We start from the raw sequence: 14066 nt of genomic DNA, 5'->3' as shown, positions 1-14066 counted from the left end.
AAATAAAATAATAAATAAATAAGTATGACTGTAGTTAAGAAGATCGCTTCGCAATTACATGAATTTGAGTTCAAGTCCACTGTGCAGCCTTGAGCAAGTGTCTTGTATGATAGCCAATGCCTTGTGAGTGGATTTGATAGACGGAAACTGTGTGGAAGCTCATCGTGGTGATGTTAACACGAATAAAGGAACAAGCGATGAACACACAACACCCTGCACCGAAACAAATATTGCGAAGCATTTTCTCCAACGCCTTAACAATTTCGAAAATCCACTGTCCTCGACTGGTACTTTATTTATCGATTATTTATCGATATATATATATATATATATATATATATATATATATATATATATATATATATATATATATATATATATATATATATATATATATATATATATACATATACATATATATATATAAACGTATATATATATATATATATATATATATATATATATATATATCAACTTTAAATAGAGCTCAAAACTGATCCGTTGAAAATACTTTATTACAACAATAATAATAATAATAGTAATGAAATTGACCTATGTACATTATTATTATTATTATTGTTGTAATAAAGTATTTTCAACTGATCTGTTTTGAGCTCTATTTAAAGTTGATATTTCATTTTTCATTTTCATTTTATCTAGTTTCAGCTCATGAGCTGTGGCCATGCTGGGGCACCGCCATTTGGTGTTGCTACACAATTTTACTTCATGAATTTTACTTCATGAATTTTACTTCAGGAATTGACATTTGGTGCATGAGAGAGTTTGATGCAGCTGCTCTCATCTGCGCCTCCTGCCGTGAAGTTGGTTCATCTGGGACACCTGACAGGAAGAGGTCCAGCCTTGTCTTGAAGACACCTACATCTACCGCATGCAGGTCTCTCAGGTCCTTCGGGAGGATATTGAAGAGCTGTGGACCTTTGAAGCCCAGGCTATTGCAGTATCTTGTCCGACATCTTGATGGCAAATTTGGAGTCCTTGGCACTATGCAATGGCGTCCAGTTCTTTTATTTGTGTAACTTTCGATGCCAAAATTTGGGACAATTCCTTCGAGGATCTTCCAGATGTATATTATGGCATATTTTTCTCGTCTACGCTCTAAGGAATAGAGTCTTAATCTCTTGAGTCTTTCCCAATAGCTTATATGCTGCATAGAGGCTATCTTCTTCGTGTAGCTTCGTTGGATTGCCTCAAGTTCTGAGATTAATTTGACACTGGTTGGTGACCATAGCTGAGAGCACCATCATGGTTTCTTGATCTCTTGTTCTAAAAGTCCTTAGAATCCATCCGGTCAGTCGCCTGCATTTCATTGACAATTTAGCAACATGAACATGAAAGGATGCATTATTACTCATGTAGATGCCCAGGTCTCGCACTGTCTCTGCCTCTGGGATTGCAGTCCCTCCAGGTCCAGTGTATTTAATGGGTTCTGCATTTAGTCTTGCATGCTGATAGCATAAGGCTTGAAACTTTTCAGCATTAAACTGCATGTTATTCTTGTCAGCCCACTTGTATATTTCATCCAGCTCACATTGCAGGTACATAGTGTCTTCAGGGTTCTGTATTACCTGTGAGACTTTTGTGTCATCTGCATAACTTGTGACCATGGCTCTCTGTGTGGCTGAGGGCATGTCTGAGAGGGCCATTATGAACAGTAGTGGTCCCAAAACAGTGCCTTGCGGAACACCGCTCACTATTTGTGTATCATTGGAGGTGGCCCCATTGGCTACTACCACCTGACTTCTATCCTTCAGAAAGTCATGAAGCCATTCTCCTAATTTTCCAACTATATATATATATATGGGAGATTATACAAAAAATAACAACAGACGAGGACAGGTGGTGTAAATAACAAAAGTATATATTAGTATGACGCTCGGGAATACGGAAAGTCTTTGACGTTTCGAGCTACGCTCTTCAACAGAAAGAATACGGAGACAAGGAGAAAAACACGGAGAAAAATATATATATTTACAAAAACTCAACTGTCAGTTTTTTGCTAAGATTGTTAACAGATACTATATTCTTTTGCCAAATTTTTGGTGAAAAAAAAAAGATATATATATATATATATATATATATATATGTATAGGGAGAGAGAGAGAGGGGGGAGTAGTCCAGCCCTATTTCCATGACAATATTTCCTACGAACTGATGATGATGATGATGATGATGGTGCTAGTGCTGGTACTGGTGCTGGTGATGATAAAGCGGAGGAGGATAAAGCTATTCCTGGCCGGAATGAACAAATTCCGGGCTAAATAAGCTGTGACATTCATGATACTTATTTTATCGAACCCCACTGGAAAGATAAAAAGCTAAGTCGATTCTACAGGATTTGAACTGGATACATAAAGGGGCCACATGAAATATCACAGGCTTTTTTTTTCGTAGATCTATTTAATAATAATAATAATAATAATAATAATAATAATAATAATAATAATAATAATAAGAAGAAGAAGAAGAAGAAGAAGAAGAAGAAGAAGAAGAAGAAGAAGAAGAAGAAGAAGAAGAAGAACTTAGAGCATAATTGGAAATATGAATAAAAGCTTACGAATGAAATGTATGTGGGAGAATGTGAGAGAGGGGCAGAGGGTTTTAAGTGTGAGAAGAGAAAAAGAAGGGGTGGCAGTAATAGGCATGACAAAGATGAAAAGATTAGAGATGTAACGAAAAGGGAAATAATAAATGTATGGAAGAGAGAGAGAGAGAAGAGAGGGAATGAGAGAGACAAGGGATAGAGTGAAAAAAAAACGAGAGACGAAGGGTAAGAAAGATTTGCGAAAAAATTAAGTTGTTTACACTGAACGAACGACCTAATTGTAAGCAAAGCTCGTTTTGGTCTTCGGTTTATATAGATTACTTGTTTGTTGTGGATTCAACACCATTTAAACATTTAATCATTTCAAGGGAACGAACGCGTCTTTCAAAGACTGTTTTTAAAAAATTACCTTACATCCATCGTTGTAAAACCCCTTTCATTTGGTTTGTTTACTCCGAGTAAACGAGACTAAACGATCGAGAATAAAAGAATTTCTTTTCCATTAACCTGTTAACCATCTTTCTTTCTTTCTTTTTTTCTTTCTTTCTTTTTTCTTTCTTTTTTTATTTTTCTCTTTCTTTCTTTCCATACGTATATTAATTCATTTCTTATTTACATCGTGGAAGCGACAGTTTAGCTTTTAAAAGAAACTGTAAATTTCACTTTCCATTTCGTTCTTGAAATGTCAAAATTTTCATCGCTCGTCTACGACCTCGTATACAAATAGGCAAATACCTACACAACTCCGAAGATATCCTGAAAACCAGCATCCAGTTTAAACTTCGAAGGCATTAAAGGAACGGTTAGGGGACCAATCTGTTTTAGATTATATTACTAGAACTAGTGGCTATGACTATGTACTGAGGCACGAAGAATTAAGTCTAGGAAACAGCTGCTGAGAATTTGAATTAATAAACAATTAGTTACAAGTCTTATAATCATTGGTCCATGACATTCATTACCAAAATATTCTTTTCTACTCTAGGCACAAGAAGGGGGGGGCAGTCGATTAGATCGACTCCAGTATGCAACTGGTACTTAATTTATCGACCCCCGAAAGAATGAAAGGCAAAGTCAACCACGGCGGAATTTGAACTCAGAACATAAAGACAGACGAAATACCGCTAAGCATTTCGCCCCGCGTGCTAACGTTTCTGCCAGCTCGCCACCTTTCATTACCAAAATATTGGCTATTAGATTTTTTAGAAGCAGATGTTTCAGGCCTGGACGTAAGAACATTACACTTTTTAATACGTATTAGAAAACTGTCAATTTTTAGATTTAAGATGAATGGATAATAGAGTGATCAACAAAATCTACACTACTGTTTCTACTCGTGATTTGCACTGTCCATAAATAATCCTTAGCTCAAGAATCAACCACAATGATTGTTTCTACTTTAGGAACAAGGTCAAGAATTCTGCGGGAGGATTCTAGTCGATATTATCGAACCCATTTCGATCTCGAAAAGGTGAAAAATCAAGGCTGACTTCAGCGGAGATTGAACCCTAATAATGTGATTAAATATTAACAAATCTTCATTCCAAATTCTCAAATTCTTAACTTTTTTGTGTTAGTTGCAAACTGTCTATTAACTGTCAATTGATAGTTGTTGACTCTCGTATGACGGTTGTCAATTGACATTTGACAGTCAATCGGGGATCGTTGACTCTTGTGTCATGGTTATAAATTAACGGATGAAATTTATATAAAATACCTTGTAAGTATCAGACCCCTACGAGCATTAAAAACATTATTATTATTATTATTATTATTATTATTATTATTATTATTATTATTATTATTATTATTATTATTATTGTTGTTGTTGTTTTTGTTGTTGTTGTTGTAACGGCGAGCTGGCAGAATCGTTAGAACGCCGGACGAAATGCTTAGCGGTATTTCGTTTGCCGTTACGTTCTGAGTTCAAATTCCGGTAGGTCGACTTTGCCTTTCATCCTTTCGAGGTCGATTAAATAAGTACCAGTTACGCGCTGGGGTCGATGTAATCGACTTAATCCCTTTGTCTGTTCTTGTTTGTCCCCTCTATGTTTAGCCCCCTGTGAGCAATAAAGAAATAATAATAATAAAAATAGTTGTTGTTGAAGTGCTGTCTCATAGCAAATTCGTTGAAACATGGGTGACTGTTGGAAGAATGGCCAGTATAAACGGACCAATTCTGAGAATACACCTGTAGAAAAAAAAGAAAAAAAAAAAGGTAATGTAAAAGGAGAAAGGGTTCTATACCCCTTTCTTATTTTTTCTGACCAGGCTCCCGTGGTTTTATGGGTTTTTCCACGTGTAACCTTTCCCTTTTCGAAGCGCCTCCCCCTTTGGGAGTTCCACTTATTTATTTATCTATTTATTTATCTATTTATTTGTTATATCTTTCTCCGTTTTCTTCCTCTGTTTAGACGAACTTTCCTACCTTTTCGGACAAAACCTTTTGTAACCGTCCTGTCTTTGTCCTTATATGTTTTTAATTGATATTAGCCCTTGTGGCCAATAAAACGAATTTATTATTATTATTAGTAGTAGTAGTAGTAGTAGTAGTTGTTGTTGTTGTTGTTGTTGTTGTTGTTGCGGCTAGTTATTTACTTTGTGTAGGAAAGGTTACCCTTTCTCCTTGTCTCTTGAAAGCATGAAAAAAAAAAAACTGTTTCAAGTTAAAATGGAAGTTTACGTATTTTTCAATTACCGCGATATGGAGGACGGCAGGTACTTCGCAAGGCTTTTTGTTGGTGTTTGCTTTTCTTGCTACTGCTGCTGTTGCTGCTGTTGTTGCTGCTGCTGCCGTTGTCGGACTAGTCGGTCTTGTGACTATTCCTACTACTCCCTTTTTTGTCTCTTTTAGTAGTAGTAGTAGTAGTAGTAGTAGTAGTAGTAGTAGTAGTAGTAGTAGTAGTAGTAGTAGTCGCAGCAGCAGCAGCAGCAGCAGTAGTAGTAGTAGTAGTAGTAGTAGTGGTTGTAGTAGTGGTAGTATTAGTTGTGGTAGTAGTAGTGATAGTAGTAGTAGTAGTAGCAGCAGGAGCTAATGACAATGTCATTAAAGCTGTCAATGATACTGTTGCTACTGTTGCCACAGCTATTCGCGCTTAAGATGATCGTGATGATGATGATGATGATGATCGTGATGATGATGATGATGAGGAGGAGGAGGAGGAGGAGGAGGAGGTGGATCATGGTGGTGCTGGAGGTGTTGATGACAATGATGACACTCATGATATCTTTGGTGTGGTGGTTTTAGCAGTAATATCATATCATCATCATCATCATCATCATCATCAGTTGTAGTAGTAATCGTAGGAGGAGGAAGGGGAGGAAGGGGAAGAGTAAAAATGATATAGGTGGTGAGAATGGCTGGCGGGGAGTGATATTTAAACGAAATTGTTAATGTATCAATTTCCTAACACAACACCGAAAATATTTCCTAGCATACACACATGTACACACACGTTATCATCTCATATATACGCACACGCACGCACACACACAGACACATACACACACAAACTGTTATACATATAAAGCCTATTCATAGATTTGCATATATATATATATATATATATATATATATAATACAAATATTATGTGAGTATATGCACATATACGTACATGTATGTACATACCTACATCTACATATATATATAGATGCATATCTGGGAACAGGACGTCACAAAAAAACGCGGACAAAATGAAAAACAACATAAACAGAGCACAGAAAACAAACAGGCCACATAGAGAATATTTCCTTCATCAGCTGCCCCTATTCTAAACTAAGCGTTTCGAAGAATTAGGGCAGGACGCATGGTTAGAATAGTTCTTCCCGCGGAAACAAATTAAATTAAATTAAATTAAATTAAATTTGTAATGCGGAGGAATAGTGGCAAACAGAAAACACGACAGGAAGACGAAATATATATATACATATATATATATACGTACATATACATACATACATACATGCACGAGATGGAAAAGAGCCCAGACCAAGTAACAACATTCTCAAAGGATGTGGCGTTGGAGTTTGGTCAGGAAAAATGTCGTTATATGGTTGCGAAAAGGGGGAAAACTGTAAACTAGACTAGCAACATCTCCATGAATGACTTGACTGTTTCCCCTATATCCGACGAGGAATGTTACAGGTATCTAGGGGTGGATGAAAATATATTTTACAATGGTTCCTGTAACAAAACACGTGTCACTATAGAATAGTACAGCCGAATAAAGAAAATTTGAACCTCAGAAGTCTCTGCATTAAATAAAACAGTGGCCCACAATGTGTTTGCGGTGTCAGTACTCATACCAACATTTGGGTTGCTTGATTGGACGATTGATGAAATCCGATGCATTGATGTGAAAACACGAAAGATACTAACAAGTACACATAATTGCCTCTACCTTAAACAGTGACAAGGCAGCAGAGGCTTAACATCGATCCAAAGTGCCTTTGAATGTCGTATCGTATTCCTTCGGCAACATCTTTTAACCACCAAGTGTCGAAGTGCATCCCTTGACCAAGTTTGCACCGCTTTTAGTCAAGCAAATCGACCCCAGGAGTTATTCTTTGTAACCCTAGTACTTATTCTATCGGTCTTCTTTACCGAACCGCTAAGTTACGGGGACGTAAACACACGAGCATCAGTTGTCAAACGATGGTGGGGGACAAACACAGACACACAAACACACACACATACATATATATACATATGCATATATACGACGGGCTTCTTTCAGTCTCCGTCTACCAAATCCCGAAGCTATAGTAGAAGACACTTACCCAAGGTGCCAGGCAGTGGGACTGACCCCGGAACTATGTGGTTGGTAAGCAAGCTACTTACCACACAGCCACTCCTGCGCCTATATATATACATATATACATACATATATATATATATATATATATATATATATATATATATATATATATATATATATATATATATATATATATATATATATATATATATATATATATATATATATATATATATATATATATATATATATATATAGTGAGAGAGAGACACAGAGAGAGAAAGAGAGAGTAATGCTTCGATATACAAGTTAATTTGTTTCTGGAGACCGCTCGAAAAGTGAAAGCTCGAAAAGTGGAGCAATAATTTCCCATAGTAGCACTATTATAAAACGTAATTAATTCCCAGAAAAATATTTTAACTATAAAATTTACAATACTCGTAAATAAATGGCAGTAAAACAATAGTAGAATGCAAAGAATTCTAAATATTATTATTATTATCGTTTTCTGAACCACTTTCACTCGCACTAGACTCACGCACACCATTTCTTGTAGACGCAATCGCCGACTCACAAGCACTCGTAGGTGGACTTGTAGATTTCTTTTTAAAAGACAAGTCTAGAGTTGTTTGCTTAGAAGTTTTGTTTTTTTTTGCTCTCTATAAATTTCTCGGTAACACGCAGTATTTGTTATACTCTTTACTCTTTTACTTGTTTCAGTCAGTTGACTGTGGCCATGCTGGAGCACCGCCTTTAGTTGAGCAAATCGACCCCAGATCTTATTCTTTGGAAGCCAAGTACTTATTCTATCGGTCTCTTTTCCGAACTGCTAAGTTACGGGGACGTAAACACACCAGCATCGGTTGTCAAGCGATGCTGGGGTGACAAACACAGACACACAAACATATACACACATATACATATATATATGTATATACATATATAAGACGGGCTTCTTTCAGTTTCCGTCTACCAAATCAACTCACAAGGCTTTGGTCAGCCCGAGGCTATAGTAGAAGACACCTGCCCAAGGTGCCACGCAGTGGGAAAATTTTGAACTTCGTTCAAAATTTGGATCTTGTGCTTGAAAAAATATTCGTAAACCCGGGGTCTCGTAAAGCGGATCCTCGTAAAGTGAGTTTTAACTGTATATATATATATATATGATAGAAATATGTTATAAAGACAAAATAAAAACAACACGTGGAAATGTAGGGGGAAAGTAAGAAGAAAAATAACCGAAAATGCACATTGGAAATCAAAAAAAGTAAAGGCTTTTTATGAAAAGTAACGATAGATATATACAATTAGATGAACTGAGGTAGGAATGAAAGAAATAAAAGTCATTATTGTGAATTGTTAAAGAGATTCAAAAGCATACCGGTTTCGTAATGTTACTAATCATTGCTTTGAATGCACACCGATTACTGAACGGTGTCAGGTCTACTAATCCCTGAGTAAAAAAATTATATATATACATATATATATATATATATATATATATATATATATATATATATATATATATATATATATATATATATATATATATATATATATATATATATATACCGGAGTAAGCACATGAAATGTGCAACAAGGTGGAAAAAGAGTAACGGTTTTTTTGTTATATTTCTGCTGCTTTTAAATAAAGTATATATATATATATATAAAGTATATATAATATATATATATATTACCTCTTATTTGTTTCAGTTATTAGGCTGCAGCCATACTGGGGCACCGCCTTAAGGATTTTTTAGTCGAATGAATCGATCCCAGTACATATTCTTTTGTTTTGAAGAAGGCACTACCCCAAATTGTCACGCAGTGAGATTGAACCCTGGACCATGTGGTTAGGAAACAGGCTTCTTACCATACAGCCACGCCTTGGCCTATAATATGTGTGTGTGTGTAAGAGAGAGAGAGAGAGAGAGAGAGAGAGAGACTGTGTGTGTGTGAGAGAGAGAATGTGTATGTGTGTATTTGTGTGTGTGTGCGCGTGCATGCATGCGTGCGAGAGTGCGAACATATGTAAGATGATAATGTATGCGTGTACATGCGTGTATGCAACTCAAAAACTGAGAACGCTTGCGAAATATTGTCAGTGTTATGTTAGGAAATTGATATATATTAACAATTTCCTTTGAGTAACATATACATACATGTTCTTCATCTGTTCCTGTTTACTCACGCAATCATACATTTACACCTGTACGTACATGCATCGGTGATGACGACGACGACGACGATGATGTTCGTGCGTGAACATACACGTTCAAATTCATTCACACCTACAATTTTCTCTCCCTTTCTCCGTCATTCCTCCATCTCTCTCTTACCCTGTCACTCCCTTTCTCCCTCCCCATTTCTTTCTCTCTTGTAAAACCAGTAATATAATAAGTCCTAGATTAAAGCAGTTCTCTTACGACTGTTCGAAGTGTTTGGTTGTTGATCTATTTTGCTTTGTATCAATTAAAAACTAAATATCAACTGAACGATATTCGCCGTTTTAAAAAAAATATGCGGAGTGGGACAAACAATTCCAGGCCGGACCATTGTTCTTGTTGTTCATGGCTTTCACTTAGAATAAAAGACATACCAAACAGTATTGGATCTGGCTTGCGTATTATGACAGTGACCTTATTCAAAGAACAAAGAGCAATGCTGATAAGCCGCCGCTTTGTAGTTGATAGAATTAAGGTATTTTTGATAGCTCCACTATATGACAGCGTGGGAAGGCGTCTTCTACCCTAGCCCTTTCATCCTTTAGGGTCAATGAACTAAGTACCATTTGCGTACTAGGGTCGATCTAATCGACTGGTCCCTCCCCCAAAAGTTCGGGCATTGTGCCTAGAGTAGGAAAGATTATAGGGTATTACATAAATATTATAAATATTATACAGAAGCTGTAAGAAGTGGTTTGAGGTGATGATAATTATCATTAAACCATCACGTAAGACACACAAGTCACGGTTGAGAAGATAAGCCACAGGACTTGATGAAGAGAAAAAGTTAGAAAAACAAGATAGAGCTAGTAGCCAGTCAATCTAACAAATGGGGGTCTCACATGATTGAGGGTGATCGGTGCATAATGAAATTAGCGAGAGGAAGGCTCCAAAACGGAACGCATTCTTTCTTGATGACCCTGTAAATCTACTTGTGCAGAGCTTGTACTACCAAATAAATTAGGTTCATATACGTTATAGCGCAAGACGAAAACTATCTTCTTGCATATAACACAATTCTGTGTTCGAACAAAAATGATACAAACGACTGCAACTGACAACTGAACGCAAAAGGGTTATTTATTTAATTCATTTATTTGTTTAATGGACTGCGGTCATGAAGAATTTTTAGTCGAATGAATCGATCCCGGTACTTATTTGGTTTTTAAATCCTGGTGCTTATCCTATCGGTCTCTTTTGCCGAACCGCTAATTACGGGGACGTAAACACACCAACACTGGTTGTCAAGCGGTGGTGGGGCACATGTATACACAAACACACACACACACACACACACATATATATAATGGGCTCCTTTCAATTACCGTCTATCAAATCCACTGACAAGACTTTATTCAGTCCGAGGCTATAGTAAAAGACACTTGCCCAAGGTGCCACGCAATGGGACTGAACCTTGAAGCATGTGGTTGGGAAGCAAACTTTTTACCACACACACACCTTCACCGACTTACTACAAAAAATCACTATTTATCCCACCATGTCTCGTATAAATTTCCTATTATTGTTAATCATAATTATATTTCTACTTCACTCACACATCATATTCACTGCAGCTATGTGTTGCTACAAATATCCGACCAGACAAAATGGTAGCGTTTAACTGAATTTATTGACGAGTATCGTTGTAAAGTGGATGTCTGAGAAAGTGTAAATACACACTAATCTTTATTTGTACTTGCCAATAACGGCTTGTTAAGATTGTCGTGATGCTGTTTGTAAACGAGATTAAGTTAACGGTAGCTTTAGAATGAATCAAATTTAATTAAACCGACAGAAAACAGCAACATTCTTTAGCTGACTTTGTTCTCGTATTTGACAATTTCTTCACGTACTAAACTAGCGCCAAGATGTCAATGACTTCTTTTTGTTCGCAATATCGCTTTTTTTTTGTGTGTGTAAAGTTCTTTTGTCATGAAACAGTAAATCTACATAAATTCAGAGAAATCACATGTATCAGTTTTACTTCTTTATCGTATTATTGTTTGTGATGAGCGTTATAATGTGAGTCGAGTTCACGAGGAGCCGATTTCGCGACCTCCAAGCAACAAAGCTGTTGCTTATGCCATTAGCACCTCTAAACAAAATGTGAACCACACAAATTTCGATTACTTGTTGTTTAAGTGGTATGAATATGTGTGTGTGTGTGTGCGTGTGTGTGCGTGTGTGTGTTTGTGGCATATATGTGTATGTGTGCGCGTATATATATATATATATATATATACAGAGAGAGAGAGAGAGAGAGAAAGGGAGAGAAAGAAGGAGAATGGGTGAGTGATTTAAAAAAGGTTTAGTATAGAATTCTTGATACAGTCACAATATTTGAAGAAAGATTTTAATAAATCAAAAATTATTAATTGTATTTTTAAAAATCATCAAAAACTATGTCACAATTTTTCTGTATAATTAATAAACATTCTGAATTTTTCATACAAAAATTACCAGTGCCTCCGGATAATTAATATGAAAGTTTCATTTAAATTTGCATTCATTTGTTTTAAGTTACCTACATATTTCTTAAGTTAGTTTCGTATTTTAATAAGGAGTCTTTATTTATAAATGCAGCACACTCTTAAATACTAAAATTAGCATCGTTTGACTCCATAAAATTCGTGTAAAATGAGAATAAAAGAATGAGTAAAGACGATATATTTTAGATGTTACATTACAAAGATTGAATCAACGGTGATTGTGGTATTGTTCTTAACACTTTGCTTGACTTGTGTTACATGTGACACACAGGACATATCTCTCTGGGGTCCATGCAGCATTTATGATACATATTCCCAATATTTTTCAACCACCAGAGTAATTTGAGACTTATGAAAGGAAAGTTTTATGTTACTCAGAGCGTATGAAACAAGGGTTAAATAAAAAGTTTGAAAGCAAGCATAGACGTTTGGGACAAACTTTTGAGAATTTTTTCAATAGGCAAAGAGTTAAGCTTTATGTTTTGACTAAATACATTATAACAGTGCTCGACTTCGGCTAATTGTAAAAGTATTGGGTTTTTCCATCCATTACGAATTTCCTTTCAAGTATTTTGCTTATGTTATACAATGAGTTGATACGGTTTTTACGGATAGAGATTTAAATCTAAACCTATAAATCATATCATCAATGTTTATTGATAACTCTTAGGAACTAAGGGAAAATGGTACAACCATTTACTGATTCCTTTCTGTTTAAAAAGCTCGATTCTTTTAGCAGAACAAGGTAGCTACAATAAAACTTTTTAAAATTTCCCAAATTCTATTCATTTATTCACGCCACGACTAAGATAAAATCTCAAAGCTGATTACGTTTGATTTTTTTCTTTTCTTTTTTTTTTTAACGCCTTTCTGATTGAAATTCTAATTCAAATTCTTCTGCGATAAAAGAGTCGAAGATTAGAATAAATGTGGCTAACTGAACGCATTCGACAAAACTTTTATCGTTTGTTTCTCTGCATATATATTTCTATGAATTTGTGGACTAACCTCACTCACTCACTCACTCTCTCTCTCTCTCTCTCTCTCTCTCTCTCTCTCTCTCTCTCTCTCCCTCTCTCTCTCTCTCTCTCTCTCTCTCTCTCTCTCTCTCTCTCTCTTGCTATCTCTCTATGCGCATATATATATATATATATATATATATATATACATATATATATATATATATATATATATATATATATATATATATATATATATATATATATATCTACATGTATATATATATCTGCAGTTACTGTTAATACTTCATTTAGAGAATTAACGTTGCTTATATCTACATATATATACATATATATTCATACAAATATATATGTATGTGTATATATATGTGTGTGTGTGTGTGTGTGTGTGTGTGTGTGTATGCACTTTCTTATAAACATATATATATATATATATATACATACATACACTTATATATATATATATATATATATATATATAGATATATATATATATAGATAGATAGATAGATAGATAGATAGATAGATAGATAGATAGATAGATAGATATATTAAGGGCATTACTATGCATAAATGCCTCATGCTAGGAGGGACTGTTAAAGTGAAAACTACCTTAATAAACACATTGTACACATTGTGTCTTGATTATGCCTGCACTGACGATTAAAAAGTGCATTTTGTGCACTAATTATGAAATCATACGATCTGCGGCTGAATCTGTTTTTAAAAGGCTCGCTTCGAGAGTTGCATTTCCTCGCGTTCGGTACAATGAGTTTGGTTTATTATGGTAGTTTTGACTTTAAGATTCCCCCCAGCGTGAGGCATTTATGTATAGCGATGCCCTTAATATAAATAAATATATTTAAATGGAATAATTGATAAATTTTTCCCTTATGAGGTTTTTCACGCAAACTACTTAATAAATTCTTATAAAGATTTTATCCTATTTTTGTGTGTGTGTATATATATATATATATATATATATATATATATATATATATATATATACTTTTATGCTTTTACTTGTTTCAGTCATTTGACTGCGGTC

The sequence above is a fragment of the Octopus bimaculoides genome, chromosome 2 (assembly GCF_046866305.1).
Source record: "Octopus bimaculoides isolate indiv1 chromosome 2, ASM4686630v1, whole genome shotgun sequence".
Lineage (NCBI taxonomy): Eukaryota > Metazoa > Mollusca > Cephalopoda > Octopoda > Octopodidae > Octopus > Octopus bimaculoides.
Note: the sequence above shows the minus strand (reverse complement) of the source record.